Raw genomic sequence first — 18,126 nt, 5'->3', positions numbered from 1 at the left:
CATTTTCTCGTGGATTTAGCATGCACGTGAAGGGCTGGTGAGGTCCCGTTTTCTGCTCGTTTGGCGCGAATGGACTAGATAAAAATATACATTTTATTGCATTTATGCTCACCCTCATACTCAACACCACCACAAAGCATGTGTCTCCCCGGCAGACAGTTCCTGAGCAGAAAAGCTATCTTATACCTTTCAAATCCACACCATTTACCACAGACTATGCATTATGCTCTCCTTGGTGCCGCAGCGACGTCACTTTGTTCCTAATTGCCTTGTCGGTCAGAAAATCCTCCGGAAGGGCATCATTGCTTATTTTCATGGTCTCACGGCGATTTATTCCCAGAGTACTAAGAATATATGCGACTGTTCTAACGTCCAACTTAGAAATATTTTCTCGAGCTTGGCGAAATGAAGCTTGTGCTTGTTGTCGAATTTCGGTTCGTGCGGCGGCAGAGGCACGACGTTGACTTTGAATTTGCTGCTTCGGCGGCCTGCCGCGACCTCTTAGAGGTCCTCGGCAGGTACAGGAAGGACAGCGGGGGCAATTCCCGCATAGTTGGCATGCCCGCTGGCGATGGCCACAAGTGCCCATTACCATCAAAGAAATCTGGACAGCGATGTTCAATGTCAGGGACGTCTGTCGGTGTGTGCTGGCAGTGAGGAGCGGGAGGCACGAGACCGTGAAAAGGACGTAGGGGGTGCAGGTGTCAGGGTTTGAAGAATTTTGGCAGCTGAGGTTCAATATCAGGGAGGTCTGTCGGTGTGGGCTGGCAGTGAGGAGCGCGAGGAACGAGACCGTGAACAGGACGTAGGGGCTGCAGGCGTCAAGGTTTGAAGAATTGTGGCAGCTGAGGTTGGCTTGGCAAGTCGGGGGAGGGGATGGGGGAGATGAAATCGCCATGTGTCAATTGCCCACTTTCATGAACCAGAACTGCCTCTGAAAAGACAGGATGGTTCAGTGAAACATCTCTTGCTTGGCAAAATGTCGCGAGAACTAAATTCTGATTATATTTTTCGAGTCCATTTTGGGTGAGATTTGGTTGTTACACCCCCTACAGGTAGGTTAACCAAGCGCCAGAGGGTCACCTTCCCAACCTTTAATCTCTAAAAAACTCGGCCCGTCCATTGGTGGAATCTCAAAGGAGCTTCTACCGTTGACAGATTCAACGAGCACCGAACCCGCAATTTTTTTGGATCCAGAGATGTCTCCTGAGATGTGCCCATTTTTAAAAAAATTACGTGTTAATTTTATACAGTACCCACTACGCGCTAGGGGCCGGTACTGTACTGTAACAGGTGTGCCAGGCGTCCCCAAGAGGGGTTAAGACCCGACACCCGTCCCCACCAGGAAACTGGGGCAAGCTCGCCCCCGTCCCTTTCGCGTCTTATCAACCTCTCTTCGGTAGTTTATTCGCGCGCTGGCTTCTAACCTGTTACCAGTCGCCGTCGTATACTCACTTCGGAGCGACTGCGCGTAACCGCCCAGTGTGAGCCCCTCCCTTTTCGCCAGTTCGTCCGTGCCGGTTCAATTAGCGCACCGCGCGTCCACGTCGCGTACTCCCTCGGTGAAAGCTCCACCTCTCTCCCAACCAAGGGTAGAGGGGAGTTGTCCCACAGTTCCCACAGCAGCTTAACCAGCTCGCCGAACTCGGACGTTTATTTGCTGGAATACATAACATGTCCAACAGCAGTCACAATACTCCCCAGCGCCGCCCAGCGCAGCACCGCAGAATGGCTCGAGCTCGAAGTGCGACTAGTCACGCGTAGGTCAAGCTGAGCATGATCACGACGGTGGCATCGACATGCATGCGCTTCAGACCCTTGAGAATACCGTAAACTCAGGCCCTCGAGGTCAACAACGGCGATCGTAAGTACATACTGGACTCCTGGGCTTATCCAACACGCATTAATCACCGCGCCAATCACATAAAACCACTCCAACGCCCTGTAACAACCCAAACCGCCACATCACCGTCATCCAATACAACGCACCAGGGGATCCTGAAACTTCAGATCCGTAAGGGCTTCACTTCGCGACGAAATACCATCATAAATCCGGACGTAGGATGAAATCTCATGTCTGTTCATTCCCTAGCAACGCAATGCGGTCACATCCTATTCTCTCCTACGAAAGCCCACATTCTCTGCACTAAGACACCAACCTCTTCCACCATCGGAACCGCATCCTGGCATGCAAACCAGTAGGTCCTCGACGCAGCAAAAGAACCGACTGCGCACAGCGCAAGAACTATCGCAATGAAACAGAGATACAGGTCAAAAAACGCCAAAATTCACCACCTCACACAACACAATCATCCCAACACTCTTCCTACATACCTTTACATACTCCCGCCCTGACCGCACGTAAACCTGCCACCAGGCCCATACCTTCACACCTCCCTAACTCGCCTGTCCCGGGACAGGCGCAACTATCGCTAAAAGACGCAACGTTTTACGCCTACCATATGATACTCAATCCTCTCCACCTTCGCACCATACATATGATGGCAACTACCAAACTGCTCCCACTGATTTCTATCCTCAAGAATACACCCCGAAGCTATCGTGTTCTGGATGTGCACACGGCAAGCAGCGCTCCCAAGCCCACAAACGCACGACACATTGGTACCCTCACGCCGTCGCATTATTTTTGGACGTGTGCGGTCCAATATCCCCAAACTCAACGGGCGGCGATCAATACTTTTTTACATGCATCCACACCCACTCGCCGTACGCCATGGTATACTTCACAGCGACGGGAAAGAACGTGCTCAAATTTATTTGCTTATCCATCAATCTGGTGGAGACGCAACATGGATTCCCACCTCATATCTTCACAATAGACAACGCCCCGAGTACTTTTCGAAAGCTGCCGTGACTATCTACATACAGCAAAGAACCACATCAAAACCTACAGTACCGTACTCGCCATAACAAAACAGCACCGCAAAACGCCTCAACGCTACACTGGTCTCCGCCGCCCGATCCGCACTATTCCACAGCAGCCTTTCTCCCGCCTTTTGGGAAGACGCACTGCAGGACGCCACATTCAAGTACAAAAATTAGTCGCCATACATCCACTGGCAAATAACCATTCACAACCTGGTATGGTCACTCTCTTTCCCTACAACAACTGTTCTGTTTTTGGACAACTAGGCACCTCCGTCGTGCGCGCCGACAGAAAAAGCTCCGCCCTCGATCATTCCCGTTGCGCTACCTGCACTCAGTCGACTTCACCAGCATCGTTTTTCTAAACCTGCAAAATCGACACTATATGCAAGTACGCGCTGCAGATTACAAACCATGAAATCCACTCGCCGACCCTGTTGGATTTTACTCAAATGCTTTTAAATGTCATTTGCCGCACTGCGACCCGGAGATAATCACGATAACGACCCCAGCGCCGGCGTCACTCAAGCAAGCCCGTCGATATCAAGACGCCAATCAATGGATAGAAGCGCAAAACTCCGAACTCGACAAGATCGGTATCTTGAAAGCCATAAAGTGTCGACCTGACGACAATACCGCACACAGCCCGCCGCATCGCCCTTATCATGAATTGTAGATACAAGAGGAGCCCTGCACTGCAAATCACAGAACACAAAGCCCGATGTGCTGTGCGAGGAGACTTCATGAATCCAACCATACACTACAACCCTGAGCATACAGTAGCCCATATGGCGGACAAAGCCACTATATGACTTCTTTTCGCTGTTCAGGCCTCAGGAAGTCTAGCCAGCGACCACTTCGACATCCAGTCGGCGTACACCTACGAGCCGTATAAATTTGAAAAGCCTGTATACGTCCGCCAGCACCCCCGTTTCGATGGTATATTTAAGCATAACTGCCGCGGTGGAGTACTAACGAAAACCCTATATGGAAACCCTTCCGGAGGATACTACTACATAGAAAGCGCAAGAAATTACATACGCAGCATGACATAGAAGCAAAAAGAGCACGACCCATGTCTCTACTATAAAATACAATCCCCGTCGTCGTTCATACTTACCGGCCTATGAACGGACGACTCCCTTGTCATTGCCGCGGCAACTGACGTCATCGATGAGTTGTTCCACTACTTACAGTAAAAATACAACATCAAACGACTTTGGAGACAATCTTAATATCTAGGCCCGAAGATAAAACAAACTCGTAACGGCTCCACCCGACTCAGCCAGCCTCGTCAAATCTAACAAGCTCTCTCTGACTTGCGCATGTCGGACGCGAATGGAAAAACATCGCCGCACTTAGCGGGAACGAACTGTCACGGCCCAACACTTGACGACAAGACCGTGTCTCAAGTACGAGACAATTATCAGAGGATATCGGGACAACTGCGCTACATTTCCGACAGCACCAGGCCAGATATGGTATTTTTTGTCAATAAACTGGCCCATGCAACGCACAAGCCGTCTAAACGCTGCTGCCTAATAATGAATAACTTACAACGTTACTTGAAAGAAACAAAGCACGACTGTATTGTTTATACAAAAACAAGAAATAAACCTCAATTCTGCCCTATACTACAGAAAACAGCCATGCGCAAACCGAGCCTACTGAGCGCATACTCTGATGCCAATTTTGCTAGGGACTCTGTCGATCGAAAATCAACCACTGCCGTCATCCATCTGTAAAACAAAGCTCCGGCCGCATGGACATCTACCAATCAAAGCATTCAGGTATTATATACATTAGAGGTAGAATATATTACCGCGACAACGGCGGTACAAACCACTCAAGGGCTCCCCTGAATACCTCTGGAAATTAACTTGCTACCCTCGCGCCAACCCACCTTTACATCGACAATCAAGCCGCGATGGCCATCGCAAAAAACACAGCACCGACACGAGGTAGTACCTTCACATAACTTCGGCACCATTTTCTACGAACTCATATCAGAAGCGACTCCATCAACGTCCTGCACGTACCATCCAAGTGGTATGCTCGTCGACATGTTAACGAAGCCGCTGACAAAGCCACAATCATCCCTCTCAAGCAGCGTATCTGCTTTGAACTCCCACACAAATGTCCCCTCTCAACGATGTCACCGATGCTAACTCTTTTTGCAAGCCGGAGGTCTGTCATAACACGTGCATCGCTCCCGCACGAATTTAGTATACATGTAGATCGCAACGAAACATCGGCCTTGTCATGACGCGTACTTGTACATGTGTATACGTGTACACCAGCACCCGTAGGGACGGCGGAGAGGGCTACCTCATAAGAGCAGAAAGATAATAGAAAGATAAAGGTTGGGGGGGTACCCTCCCTCAAAGGGGCAATTGGATAACTACTTTGAAGGAGCCTCACAAATGTTGTATGGCACTACACCGGCCCGCCAAACTATACTTTCAATTCAAGCCGTGAGGTGTCCCAAAACCTTGGGCTTCGAAAACCCCCGGACAAAACCGACCGTTCGGAATCTACTGGTACATTTTGAACACATGAAAACAGCGCTAAAATCAGGAAAAGAGGCAATTTGGCAATTTTCTGATAGACGAGAAAGTGATGACAGGGAACCTGCGACATCTTCGTCGTCTCTTTCTTCCATCTTGAAAGCTTCTTTTGAGGGTACATAACTTATTGCCGACTCGTACTTTGCCACAGAAGAGGTACCGACGGCCAGACGGGTGGTCAAATTCGGAGCAAATCCCTGTTTATTTTTCTTCCAACTTTCGAAGAGCATCATCTTGTGTGACACATCTCAGTGCGAGTTTTCGTTCTCTTTCTGCCTTATCCTCCTCTTCACGACCCTTTTCGGGATTTTTGACAGCATCCTTTTCTTTTCTACTTTCAACCATGGTGCTGGCGTCCCGTTTTGAAGATCAAAATTATTTGCACGGCATTTTTGCAGACGCCCCGTCTTTGCTGAACGCGAACTTTTCTTTAGAATTTTTTTGACACCCTTCGTCTTGTTCAGAAGTATGTCAGCATGTCGAGTGCCTGTTATGGAGACTTTCGGCGCCGCTAAAAGATTTTTGAAGGCCTCCAAAAGTGTGACTGTCGCGGTTCCGAGTGCGGTTTGCCCCATTTTCTAAAGCTTCTTTGCCAGCCATTGTGCCGTTTTCAAGAGAACCATGTGGCATCACAGTCAAGATTTGTAATTTTTTCAATACCGGACGCGACGAGTTCATTACGGACGCAAGCTTACACGTCTGCTTTGCAGGTGGACGGACTACACTTGTGCCTTACAGACGGACGAACTACAAGTGGGCAAAGCAGGCCGACGACGTACTGTATACATTACAGCCCAGAGGTTGTATATGACAAGGTACAGTACTAATGGCAAAGTATAATGCATTGCATAGTAGAGTACAGTAGTACAGTAGAATGGACAATGTCTAAGACCCCGCGGTCTTGCTTATTTAAGCAACGGCGCCGGGCAATGACAGTAGACAGTCATGGATCTTTTGGGGACAGATTGCCTTCGAAGGTGCGACACCGCGGGTCAAGACAAGCCTCTGACTTAGGCAACATTGTTCGCATCTGCCTTGCAACGTTTCCCAAGCTTCTATTGCCTTTACTTTTTCCTTCTCCTCTCCCCAGTATTGCACCTACGCGGGTTAGGACCAGCCACTAGCCTAGGCGTTACTTTGTCACTCAACGTTTCAATTGTTTACCCTTTCCCCTCTGTTTTTGCGACTTCACCAGCTAGGACTAGCCCCAAGTCTAGGCGTAATGCGCTAGCGCGACCCATTTCTCTCTCCCTATATTTTGATAATTGTTAGGTCGCGGGCTACGACAAGCCTCTAGCCTTTGTGGCACTACTGACATCTGTCCCTCTCGTTCCATCCAGGATTTCCGGCTACTCGGCGCTCCGCCCGTTTCTGACACTAGTCTCAAGGCTCGGGTTGCCCCTGTTTTGTGTGTTCGTACACAACACCTTCTAGTGCTGGTCCCATTCTGGGTCCGCACCTTGTCCAGTACGTCGTGCTTTTAAAATCTGCGGACGTACTTCCCCTTTGCTCTACCATCGCCCCGATCTACCGCCGGACGCCCCTAATTGGTAATCACCTCTTCTACGAGCTATTTCATAGCTAGCGACCGCCACTATAATAAAAACCTTGCCCCTCGCCAATGAACCTTGTGGTATAACACCTCTTGTCCCTGAGTCGAATGACAGGCGGAGGTTTCGCTGAGGGAGCACGCGACGCCGACGAGCGGATTAAACCGATACGGACGAGCTCGCGAAAAGGGAGTGGCACACGTGGCCGGTTATGCCCAGTCGCTCCGTATTGCGTATACAGAGGCAACTGGTGACCGGTTAGAAGCCAGCCCGACCAAAACCACCGAGCGGTTGTACGTAGGCGCGAAAAGGATCCCTTTCGCGACCCGTCCACGGAGGCGAGCTTACCGCAGTTTACTGTTGAGGACGGGTGTCAGGTCTTAACCCCCGAGAAGGACGCCTCGAACACCTATCCCAGTACAGAACATGACCCCTAGTGCGTGCTGCGTACCATACACAATCGAAACACTACTGCTACAATTACTAGCTACCGTACGGGTCCGGCCACTGCACGTGTGTGCTACTGTACACGCCCAATAGCTACGAACTACCGCGTCGCCAACATGTGTGGTACTGTACACATGTAAAAACTACGACGTACAGGACGGACGACACGTGTGCTACTGCACAAGTACACCACGTAACGACCGATCCGCGTGCGCGCCCCTGACACGTGGGCACTCCGCCCACGTGTACACCGTACACGGCCGCAGATTGGTAACCTCCGCGCGCGTCGGTCTTTATACGGCAAACCTATCCAGAAAAGAATAATTCATGGGCCATAACCCTGTTTTTGAAGCTTGACTTGATGCTGCCAACTGTGATGTTACGGTAAGCCAACTCAATAGCCATCAGATTAGCACGAACACTTGGCATGCCATATGGTTTATGCTCGTCAAAATGGTCTCTATATGTCCGCATACTCTTACTGAAAGCTCTTTTGACGTCTTGGTCGCGTGGCTGGAGAAAATGCGTCTTGATTGACGGGGATTGCACAATTTTGCATTTTTCTTACTGCACTTTTGCGGCCACTCGTATCCTTCCCGAGACGAAAGTACGTTTAAAGTCATGCAATATGGCTGATCAGGAGGAAAATCTTTCCAGACGCCTCTGTCTACGTGCTCAATAACAAAAATAAATCAAACGCTTTTCCCTACTTCCCTTGTGGGAAGTCATGATTACAGTTCCCTCTTCCCACCACTGTGTTGCACACAAGCGGCTTGTTTCTTGTGAATGATGAATTATGTCAACGGGGAATGAGTGGAGCGAGCCATCCACTCATTGCTTTCTTGCCCTCCACCATAAAGAAAGGAGGCACCTTGTGCCCAGATGCAGAAATGACTACTACAAAGGTCATGTCATTGTTTGTTCTTTTGGCTTGAAAATCGATGAATCCGCCAAGATTAGTCATGGAGGACCAGAATACCTTTGTTCTGACACCGTACTGGCAGCTTAAAGACGTCTCATTAAAGTTCCATAGCTGCCGGGGATATTGGAAATACACTACGATTCGCATGTGCCACTGTTTTCAATTCATCTGAAAATGATGAAACATGCTCAAAGTTTTCGGCTGTCAAATTTGCAACATCCTTACTCTCGCTTCTGAGATATGTCACATCCCTGTTCACTGCTCACCAATTCCTTATAGCATCTGGAGATGGACCGCCGGATTCTGCTCAGAATCCGCAGCGTCCATCGGATTCTATCTATGTCATAATGTTTCTCACATCGCCATTTGAGACCGCAAATCCCTTCTGAACAGCAAAAACAATTCTATTATATCACAACAGACTCTTGAAGACTTTTCACAGTGCACCGACCTCTGCGGTTGACCTCGGGTGACAAAAGAGCGTTGCGTTTTTGTTTACCCGGTTCATGCAGCGCATGATGCAGTCGATCTACTGTTTCCGAGATGTTCCTGTCTGTTTCGCAGCATCATACCTTTTCGTGTCAGTTTTGAGAAGAGAAAATACTCTTTCTCTTTTCTGGTTTATGAATGCGTCCCTTTCCCGCCTCCGTTTCTCGATTTTCATATGTATGCGCATCGAGAGACCCATTTTCCGGGGAATCTGTGCTCAATCCCATGGTGTCGCCGCCTTAAAGACCAGATGAATAGGGGCGGCGTAGTACAGCAACGGCTTGAATTTCGGCGGACCTTTTCATTCTGTAGGGAGGAGGTAAAGTGGATGAAGTTGTGCGACAAATGCTGACAGCTCCTAGGTATGTTTGAGAAAATCTGCAATGGCTCCACTAAAACTACCCAAACTGCAACCGATTGCCAAACTGCCCCTTTCAGGAAGGGTACTCGGTAACTTCACTCCGCCGTCAAATTTCTGTGCTGTAGGAGAGACTTTAGGCCTTTGTCGTGTTTACTGAGGGAAGGAGCGACGGCGGTGCTAAGTGCCGTGAGGGAGCTGTGTACACGTGTGACATCCGATAAAGGGAGTGAAGGCTAGTAGGTGGTAGCAGAAAGCGCAGAGAAAATAACGTACGACAGTCGCCGTGCTTGGTGCTGGTAAGGCGGAGACCGGAGTTTAGAACGTTGGCGTGAGAAGATGTTTAGTTTGAGGCGTTTGGCGAATGTTTGGCAGGGTTTTTTGGTACCATAAATGTTGCCTGTGAGTACACCAACGTGTGCGGGGTGTTTGTGTGTCCCGTGAAGCTAGGGCGGTTGGTGCACGTATGTGTCATTGTCTGGGGGGAGGATTTGGTGGAGCAATGATGACTCGAGGTCCCAGTGTTCGGCTATGAGCGAGGTGGCGGTGTTGAGGGCGAGTGCACAGAAGACAGCATCCAGATCGGCAACAGGGCTGGAGATGTTGTGAGGGTCGTGATGGACGTGTGGGATTTGTTTTCCGCCGCAAGCGGTGCACCGAGTTTTTCGGGAGATGAAATTGCCGGCTTCGTTGCGTCTCAGACGTAGGGTAATTTTGAGGTGGAGGATTATTGCGTTAAGTGGTATTGAAGAGTTTTGTATGTATTAGAGTGTGCCGTGTTTGTCTAGGTTTGCGAATTCGGCGTTCCATGCTTTTTCCATAAGCGGCAGTCTGGTTCATGGAGTGCCGCGCGTGCGGAGCGTGAGGTGGTCGCTATGTCGCCCGGTTCCGGGCTGGGGTTCAGTGTTTTGAGGCAGAATGTTGGCATGGAGAACAGCGGTGCGATTTGGTCATCGAATTAAACATTAGCACCACAGTTGTTGGTGTGGTTCAAGAAGACAGGCCTGTCATCGGCCCCCAGGTGCTGTGGGCTGTCCGGAGAGAAGGAAGTTTGGGTCGCGATTTTGTGGCTACGGGGTCGCGGTGGGGGTCATATGAGATGAGAAAAAGTCTGAGGCGCGACGACAGCGGGTGGTTTTCTTTGTGGTGAGATCCCGCGTGACGTAGTCTGCGCAGTCTGCGCAGTAAGGATAGCGGTGCAGGAGTGAGCGGGATGGAGTTTTGATTTTGGTGTAGGGTTGGTTGCATACCCATGTTGGCCGAAGGAGAGCAGTGTGGTGATGTTGCCTGGTGTAGAAGACCGGAGGCTTTTCGGGAGTTGGTTTTGGGAGCGGTGGGGGTTGTGGTTGTACTTGTGGATGGATTCATGAGCCGTGTGTTCCCACAAGTGTGGGAGCATGGCTGAGGAAGCTAGAGCGGCGCGGAAGTAGTCAACGATCGTGCAGTTGGCTCGTTCTCCAAGGGAGATTTCTTGTAGGGTGTGCAGGATTGGGGTGTGGAGGGAGATGTGCTGATCGACGCGGTAAGCACGGAGGTTGTATGATACATACTCTTTGGCGTTGTCACTGGTGATATGATGGAACGTATTTCCGTACAGGGGCTTGACCGAAACTAGAAATGTTTTGACGTCTAGGGCGGCGAGGGTGCGTCTGGGGTTGAAGGAGGCATTGAGTTTTTGGCTGCCTTCGTCGATGAAAGTTGTCATGTAGCGGTTGTTGTGGAGGGAGAGTGGTGCGATGGGGCATCACATGTTGGTGTGAATGTGCTGGCCGGGGGATGCTTGGCTAAGATGGCTGTGGAATGGAGAGCGGGATGTTTTGCCTACGAGACACCGAGTGCCTGTGAGGCGTGGTGGCGGGACTTTATTATTGAGGAAAGTCCGGCGGCAAGGTTGTGTATGGCCATGTAGTGTAGCTTTTGGGGGTGTATGTGGCCCAGTTTGAGATGGAAGCTGTGGTGTGCAGAGTCAGAGGCTGAGAGGGGGGTTGGTGAGGAAAGGTGGTTAGGGTTTGCGAGGTGCGAGGGATGTTGCTGAGGACTGTGGGGTGTGTGATCGACAGGAGTGCCAATTGGGGAGCTGGGGCATGTTGCGGGGTTTTGTGTTTGGGAAGAAGGGCAGAGGGTCGAGTTTTTGAGGAGCGGAAGTGTGATGTTATGGGTGAGGTTGGCTTTGTGAGGTTGGTGTGTGCAATTGTTGAAGATGTAGAAGAGGTAGGTATCTGGATATGGTGGAGTCCTTTGCGTAGCACGGCCGTGGTAATTATGGAGGAAGAGGGAAGGGGTAAGAGGAGACGGCAAATAAATGCTTTCACTCATTAGAAAATGGTGTGGACGTGTGGGTAGAGCTGTCGTATGGAGAGGAGGTTTTGTTAGATGTGAGATTTCACAATGTTCGGCGGAGTGGGATTGAGGCTGGTGACCCGGGTGAGCATTGGTGCAAGGATGTATGGTTACAGGTTCTTGGTGAAATACAGGTGAGGGGGAGCTGGTTGCAGTTAGGGTGGATCCGTAGGAGGGGGACATGCGAGGGCGCGTGACTCGGAGGTATTTGTTGAATGCAGCGGAATCGAGTACGTATGATGTGGAGTCGGATCCGGTTGGGCATTCCACGTCCTGTGGTGGAATGGGTGGGGATGGGGCGTGTGTGGTAGAGGGGCTGGTTTCCAGTTTGCGTGAGCCGCGGTATGTGGACGGATGCTGAAGCATTGTTGGGTTGCGCTGTGGTGGACGTTTTCACGCATTTTGTAGATGCATTCTTCCGTGTCGTGCAACAGGGTGTCATGGTAGGAGCACCATTTTCCGCACCTGTAGTTGAGGCGGTGGGATTTTGGGCTGCTGCGATGGGTTTGTGTCGGTGAAGTGGGCGTGGTGGGCGTGTATGGGGTTGGCGTGTGTGGTTGGCCAGGAGAAGTGTTTGTCTGGACAGGTAGTTATCGGCGTGAAGAAGGTTTGACTTGATTTGCTCGATGGGTGGGAGGCTTGATTGATCATGTAGGGTTAGGGCGATAGGGTTGTACTGCGGTTGATCACGTAGGCCGTCGAGTAAAAATTATGCGGCAGTTCCTTTGTCTTGTGAGCCTGGATAGTTGACGGCACGCATCCGAGTGTGGATGTCTTTGTGCAGTGTAAGGTATTCAAGCATGGGCATTCCGGGTTAGAGGGTGGTCTCGCGAGCAAGGGCACGCAAGAGATAAGGATTGTTGCTGGGATTAGCTGTGGTGATCTCGTGGAGTCAGTTGCACAAGTCATGCGGGGTAGGGAGATGGTTCTTCGGAGAGAAGGGATTGAACTTCTTCGGAGAGGGTGTGGAGGATCAACGCGAGGGCAAGGCGTTTCTTGCGTGTGAAGGGGCGGATGTCTGCTGGATCGATGGGGAGAGGGGGGTTGGTGTCCAGATGTTCGTCACATTCATAGATAGAAGCCACTAGTATGGGGATTCGTGGCAATAGCTGAAGTTTGTGAGTGTGAGTTGAGGGACAGAGATGCGAGGGCTGTCGGGTGTGGGTGAGGATTCCATGTTGGGAGGGTGGTTGATGCAGTTGTTGAAGTTGTGGGAGGATAGTACGTGAGGGATAGGGGAGGAGTGTAGTGCAATGTGCCTGGCAGGCCGCGAACACAGTCCGACGGTCAAACAAAAAGAAGAAAAACAGCAACAGCAACAACCACTGCCGATGGCACGCGCTACGCAGCGTTCGAGATTCCCTTTCCCCTTGTGTGGGCTTGCAGCCCACAGTAGCTCAACTCCGACGGGGGGGTAAGGAAAGATGCCCGGCCCGGGAGAATAATGGTGGTAGAGACTTGTGAAGACTTGAGTGCTCGGCGAGTGCGGGTTGGGCTTGTCTACGATAATGTAACCACGGTTCGCTGGGTTGTAAGGCCAATGCTCTACGAGCGTCTTCAGCACCTTGCGTATAATTCAAGGTCTTCGACGGGGGCTTGTTGAGCACTACCCGACGGGATCGTAACCGTGTAGCAATGCTACTACCGACGTGTTGCCCGATGGCCAAAAAACACCCTCACCAGCGCGATCGCGATCGCGGTTGGTGGTACCAACTCTGTCTTATGCAGAGAGACCTTCGACGGAGGCGTTGTTGCAACAGCCTTCCTACGGAACTCGAAACAGTAGCAGCGCTACACCACGTGTTGCCCGATGGCTGAAACACCTACACCGGATCGGTCGCAACCAATGCCGATGGCACCAACAGATAGAATAGGATAGAGAATAGAGATGGAAATAGGAATGGTAAAGGATAAGGAAAAGGAATGTGACCCCGAGCAATAGAGGATGTCGTTAGCAGCGTAGAAGTGAAGCGCGACGCGTGAACGGAAGCGGTCTTCGACGAAGGCGAGATCTAACTCCGGCAACTCGGGTTACCTTTACTGACTTGGTGGTCAAGGGGCGTGGGTATATATCGCCCCGCCGGAGCCACTACAGAAACTCGCGGCGCTAGATCCTAGATTTAATCTACTGTCAGCTAAATTAATGGTAACTAAATTAACTAATTAAAATCAAATAATTAAAATAAGAACTGTGCAAATATTCACACGTTAGCGCCCCGATCCCGGACTAAAATTGCTTCCACCACAGTGCTATTGCACTACATATCCCCCTTCTGAGCGTCCTTGCACATCGGCCGCACTCCTTGATCTCCAACTCCTTTTTCTCTTCTCGACCCCTTCCATATCCATTCCTGACCCACGGTCTCCGCATGAGCAAGGACAAGACGAATCCCACGTGTCCTCCACGTCCTGAGCTCGCGGGCGAAATTACTGCCCGTCGACGCACCGGTGTCGGCTTCGCGAACAACTCTCGCGCTTCCGTCGACCTCCCTCCTATACCCCGACGTCCCCCTGATTCGGACGTCTCCGACCCGGCCTTTCATCCAGGTTATCATCCCTCCTGGGTAGCCCGCCACTACCGCTCGCTCGAAGAGCTACAGGACAAAATCATGCACGAACATCCTTCCTTATTTGCCTCTGCCCAGTGGTTCTCCTCCGTGGGTATCCGCGACGTTTCCAAAATTGAACACCAATTCGCCGACGACGCGGGCATGCTTCCGGGTAATCTCCCCGTGCTGGCTATCCGCTCCTTTGACTGGCGGACCCGTATAGCAATTCCGACTTCCATCCTACTTCATCCTCCCCCATGGGGCCGTCCCACTCTCTCTCTGCAATTTATGGAGGCCGTATTCGCTCGGCTTGCCATCCCCATTTCCGACACCCTCATACCCTCATCATACTGTTGCGACACTTGGCGTTATCGTGCCGAGGGCGAACGCCACTACTTCGACAATCTCATTGATGTCACCTTTGGTGACCCTGCCGCCGAGGCGGATCGCCTGTGGCGAAACCGACATACTGTCACATCTGACGCCATCTTCGGGACCGAACCCATTATCCCTTCGAATTTCCGTCATTTAAAACGCGGGAGTACTTTCTTCTTTCAGAACACAATGCGCTTTGAACGGCGTATTCGGTCTGATACGGGGAATTTCATTGGCTACCCAATGGTAGAGGCGCGCGAGATTTCCCGTCAGCATTATGGAAGTCGTTACCAGCGCATCCCCTCATGGTGGAGCCAGTACGAGGTGAGTCAAGGCTTTTGGGCTGCAATAGGACCCATACTCACGTACTATGGCAGCTACCTGCGGGATCGGCAACACGGGTTATGGGTGGTCTTCCTCACAGAGTGATGCATCAAAGTTGCTGCGACCCTCTTGTGGGAGACCTACGATTGCTGGCGCCTGTGGCACCTCCCCGCGAAGCTGAAAGCACCAATGCGCCTATTGGACTTCTCTGTCTCTCTGGGTGGTTCTGATTTCAATCGCGAAATACGCTCCCTCCTTGATACGATCGAGGGCGTGGATTGGGACTGTGTCCCTCCGCAAAACTCCTCTCGATCTTTCAATCGCCAACGTCCCTCTTTCTCCCCTGGTCGAAACCACCCAGCCGCGGGCGACTTCGTGTGGATCAACCCCTGGTTCTCGACCCTGTGCTCAGCGTGGGAAGCTCAAACAAGCCGCCGATTCGGAAACCAAGCACTGGTTCCCGACATTACCCCCCATCATCACATCTGGCCCCCGGGAGCTTCACGTATGCTCCCGTCCTTCCTCTCCAATTCCTCCTCGATCGGCTGTACCTGCTTCCCCGCGCGCAGCCCTAACCTTTACGTCCTCGTCAAAGGCATCTCCAGCTGTCGAAATTCCCTCGGCAGGCCACACCGAAACATTGTCGGTAAGGGAAGTGATATCTTCCCCACCGTCTCCAACAATTCCCAAAAATAACCACGACGTCAGGAGCGTATACTGTACCTTGCTCCGTGCTCACGGTGTTGAGGAAGAGGCTCTGCAAGAAGCCTCGATTGACGACTTGCAAGTTTTGGCTCGCCTTGTGTCATCGCTTCCAAAGGGCAAATCCGTTGGCAACTCTCCCGTCTGAGCTGGCGGGCGCGACAGTTCCCTCTCGATTGCTTGTCGCATCTCTATCCTGCCTGCGTGAAGCTGAATTTGCGACATCGTCATGTCGCCTTTGACCCGTAAATTGAAACTTCCAGCGTGCTCCTTCGTTCCTTGGTTCCTCCTCTTTTTCTCGTTGGTGCCCCACCCCGTCGTAATCACGGTGGCACCCGTATACCTCCTCCCTCCTTCTCTTCACCTCGCTATTTCCTCCTCTTTCCTGTCCCGGATTTCTCTTCTTCCCCGTCCTTTGTTTACGTCCCCAGCGTTTCTGCAGCTTCAATCCTCTTCTAAACTCCGGACGCTGTAACGCGGCTTAATCCGTTTTCGAAGCGATTTCTCCGGCGCACCAGTCCACGACAGTTCTTTTGTGAAATATCTCTTCATACCTTCTGCATCCGGTCCTGGCTTGAACCCTCCATCCGGTCCACGCAAGTCTTTCGTGAACAAATCTCGTCCTCCCTTACATCAACGTTCGGAACGAATTTGTGGTCGTAGTTGTAGTGTCGCTCTTCTTAGCTCCACGTTGCGAACAGCTCAGGGTCAACCAAAAACATAAGTGAAGGTGAGCGTTCCGATCCGTATATCGAGGGTCTGTCCCCTCGCGGTGTATGCCGCTCCCCTTCCCGTGAGGTGCCCATTCGTCCTGGTATGACAACCTTTTTTAAAGCTTTTCGCAACACGTCCTAATCATCCAAATAAAAAAGCACGTTCGTGTGCTTTTTAACCTCGACATCAGATCAGAGAGGCCTATAGAGCGTGATTAGCGGGTATGCCCACGCATCTCCGACTATCTCGCTTCGTTCGTACGACATTCGACGTTCCGAATGCGGCTTCTTCATACATGAATTTGACGGGCGGCTTACACTTCCTGTGAGGTCGGCGTAGGTGGTCCCAATAAACGACCCACAAGGTCAGAGAGGTACGGCTTCCTAAGAAGAAAGGAAGGGGCGAAACTTTTCCCCTCTCAACCGCAGAAGAGCTGCTATAGGCCTTTTGCTGTTACCTCCGTCTCTCTCTTGGTGATGTGCCATCCTTCGTATCGTCCTTTCCTCTTGATCCCCCTTTCCATGTCTCACCATTCGTAACTGTAGGCAGATCAACTGACGGAAAAGGCGGCCCGGGGAGGGCATGATTACATCTTGACACGAATACGGATTTTTTTCCTGAGGCGAATTAAAATTATATGTGAGGGTCTCCTCTGCTAGTTCGGGGAGGCTGGCATGTGTCTCGTGACGATCCACGCGTGTAGTCTCCTCTCTCTGCTCTGGGTTGGCCTTTTCATGTTCTGAACGACCTTCTCAGCTTCTCGTGTAGTGTCCTCGGCGAATTTCGTCATGTTGCCCTTACCCTGGTGACGTTGTAATCGTCAATCGTGAGCAAAATTTTCCTCCCCTCGCATGATAGTCCTGGAACATGAGTACGTTGAAATTTTTCCAAAGGAGAGCCGGAGGTTTCCCTTACGTCAAGGATCCTACTGAAGTTAGAGAAATTACGACAACGTCCCATGCGACAAATGTCGCCCATTATCCTTTGTCGGTGTGATCATGCACCAATCGCCAACCTCGACGCGAGAATCGAGCAAGGGTCTGGTCCTTCAATCCCTTCGAATGCGTCGACTTCTCAGCGGTACAGTGTACGAGTTGGAGATACAAACGGCACTGGGTCACAACGGACGTAGATGCCGAGGCTCGCGGCACTACTGTCCGGATCGTATAAACTGGCTAAGTAGCGGAGCCCTCTCTCTTCCCACTTTCTCTTCGTACAGAACAGCGTCAGTACCACTGACGTGGTCTCCGTCTCGTCCGAGGATTGATCTCCTTGTCTCTCGTTGACACGGTAGTTAGCATATTCCTCGTCGTGGCCTTTTCGCTCTACTCGCCGACAATTCGATGCGAGAACATGTCCTCCTTAACTACAAAAGAAAACAAAAAGAAACAGAACAAAAAATGAAAGGTAGGTACGGTAGAAAGAAACCAAGAGTCAAGCGAAGGAATGAAAAATAGGTAGGTCATCACAATGGGTCACTCGGGATAAAAACAAGAATTTGAACTTGGCGTTGTCAGTAGTTACAAGCAACAGATGGATCGTCAATAGCAAACTCATCGAGCGACGCTCTCTCTCCTTCGGAGTCGCTATCCCCGCAATATTCCTCCTGGTCATCCGTAAAGGGGGGTGTGCGGTGCGAGACTCTCGATCGCCTCTTGAATGAATAATTAGGCTCCGGTTCCCCTTCTCTCTCTTATTTTTGGCGGCTGCCTCAAACAAAGAGGCTATTTATCAGAACATTTAGTCGTCGTCTTGGGCAGAAAGGGACGGCCTTCCTATACGGGGGTGAGTAACATGTTACGCACCCCCGTATAGGAAGGCCGTAGACTTAGAGACTATCGCGTGCAGTCCGCATGGCGTCGGTTTATGTGGAAGAATCCTTTCGCTCGTCGAGCGTCGTCTT

The sequence above is a fragment of the Chondrus crispus genome, genomic scaffold (assembly GCF_000350225.1).
Source record: "Chondrus crispus Stackhouse genomic scaffold, scaffold_268, whole genome shotgun sequence".
Taxonomy (NCBI): Eukaryota; Rhodophyta; class Florideophyceae; order Gigartinales; family Gigartinaceae; genus Chondrus; species Chondrus crispus.
The sequence above is the reverse complement of the archived record's forward strand: the minus strand, read 5'-3'. Positions refer to the sequence as shown.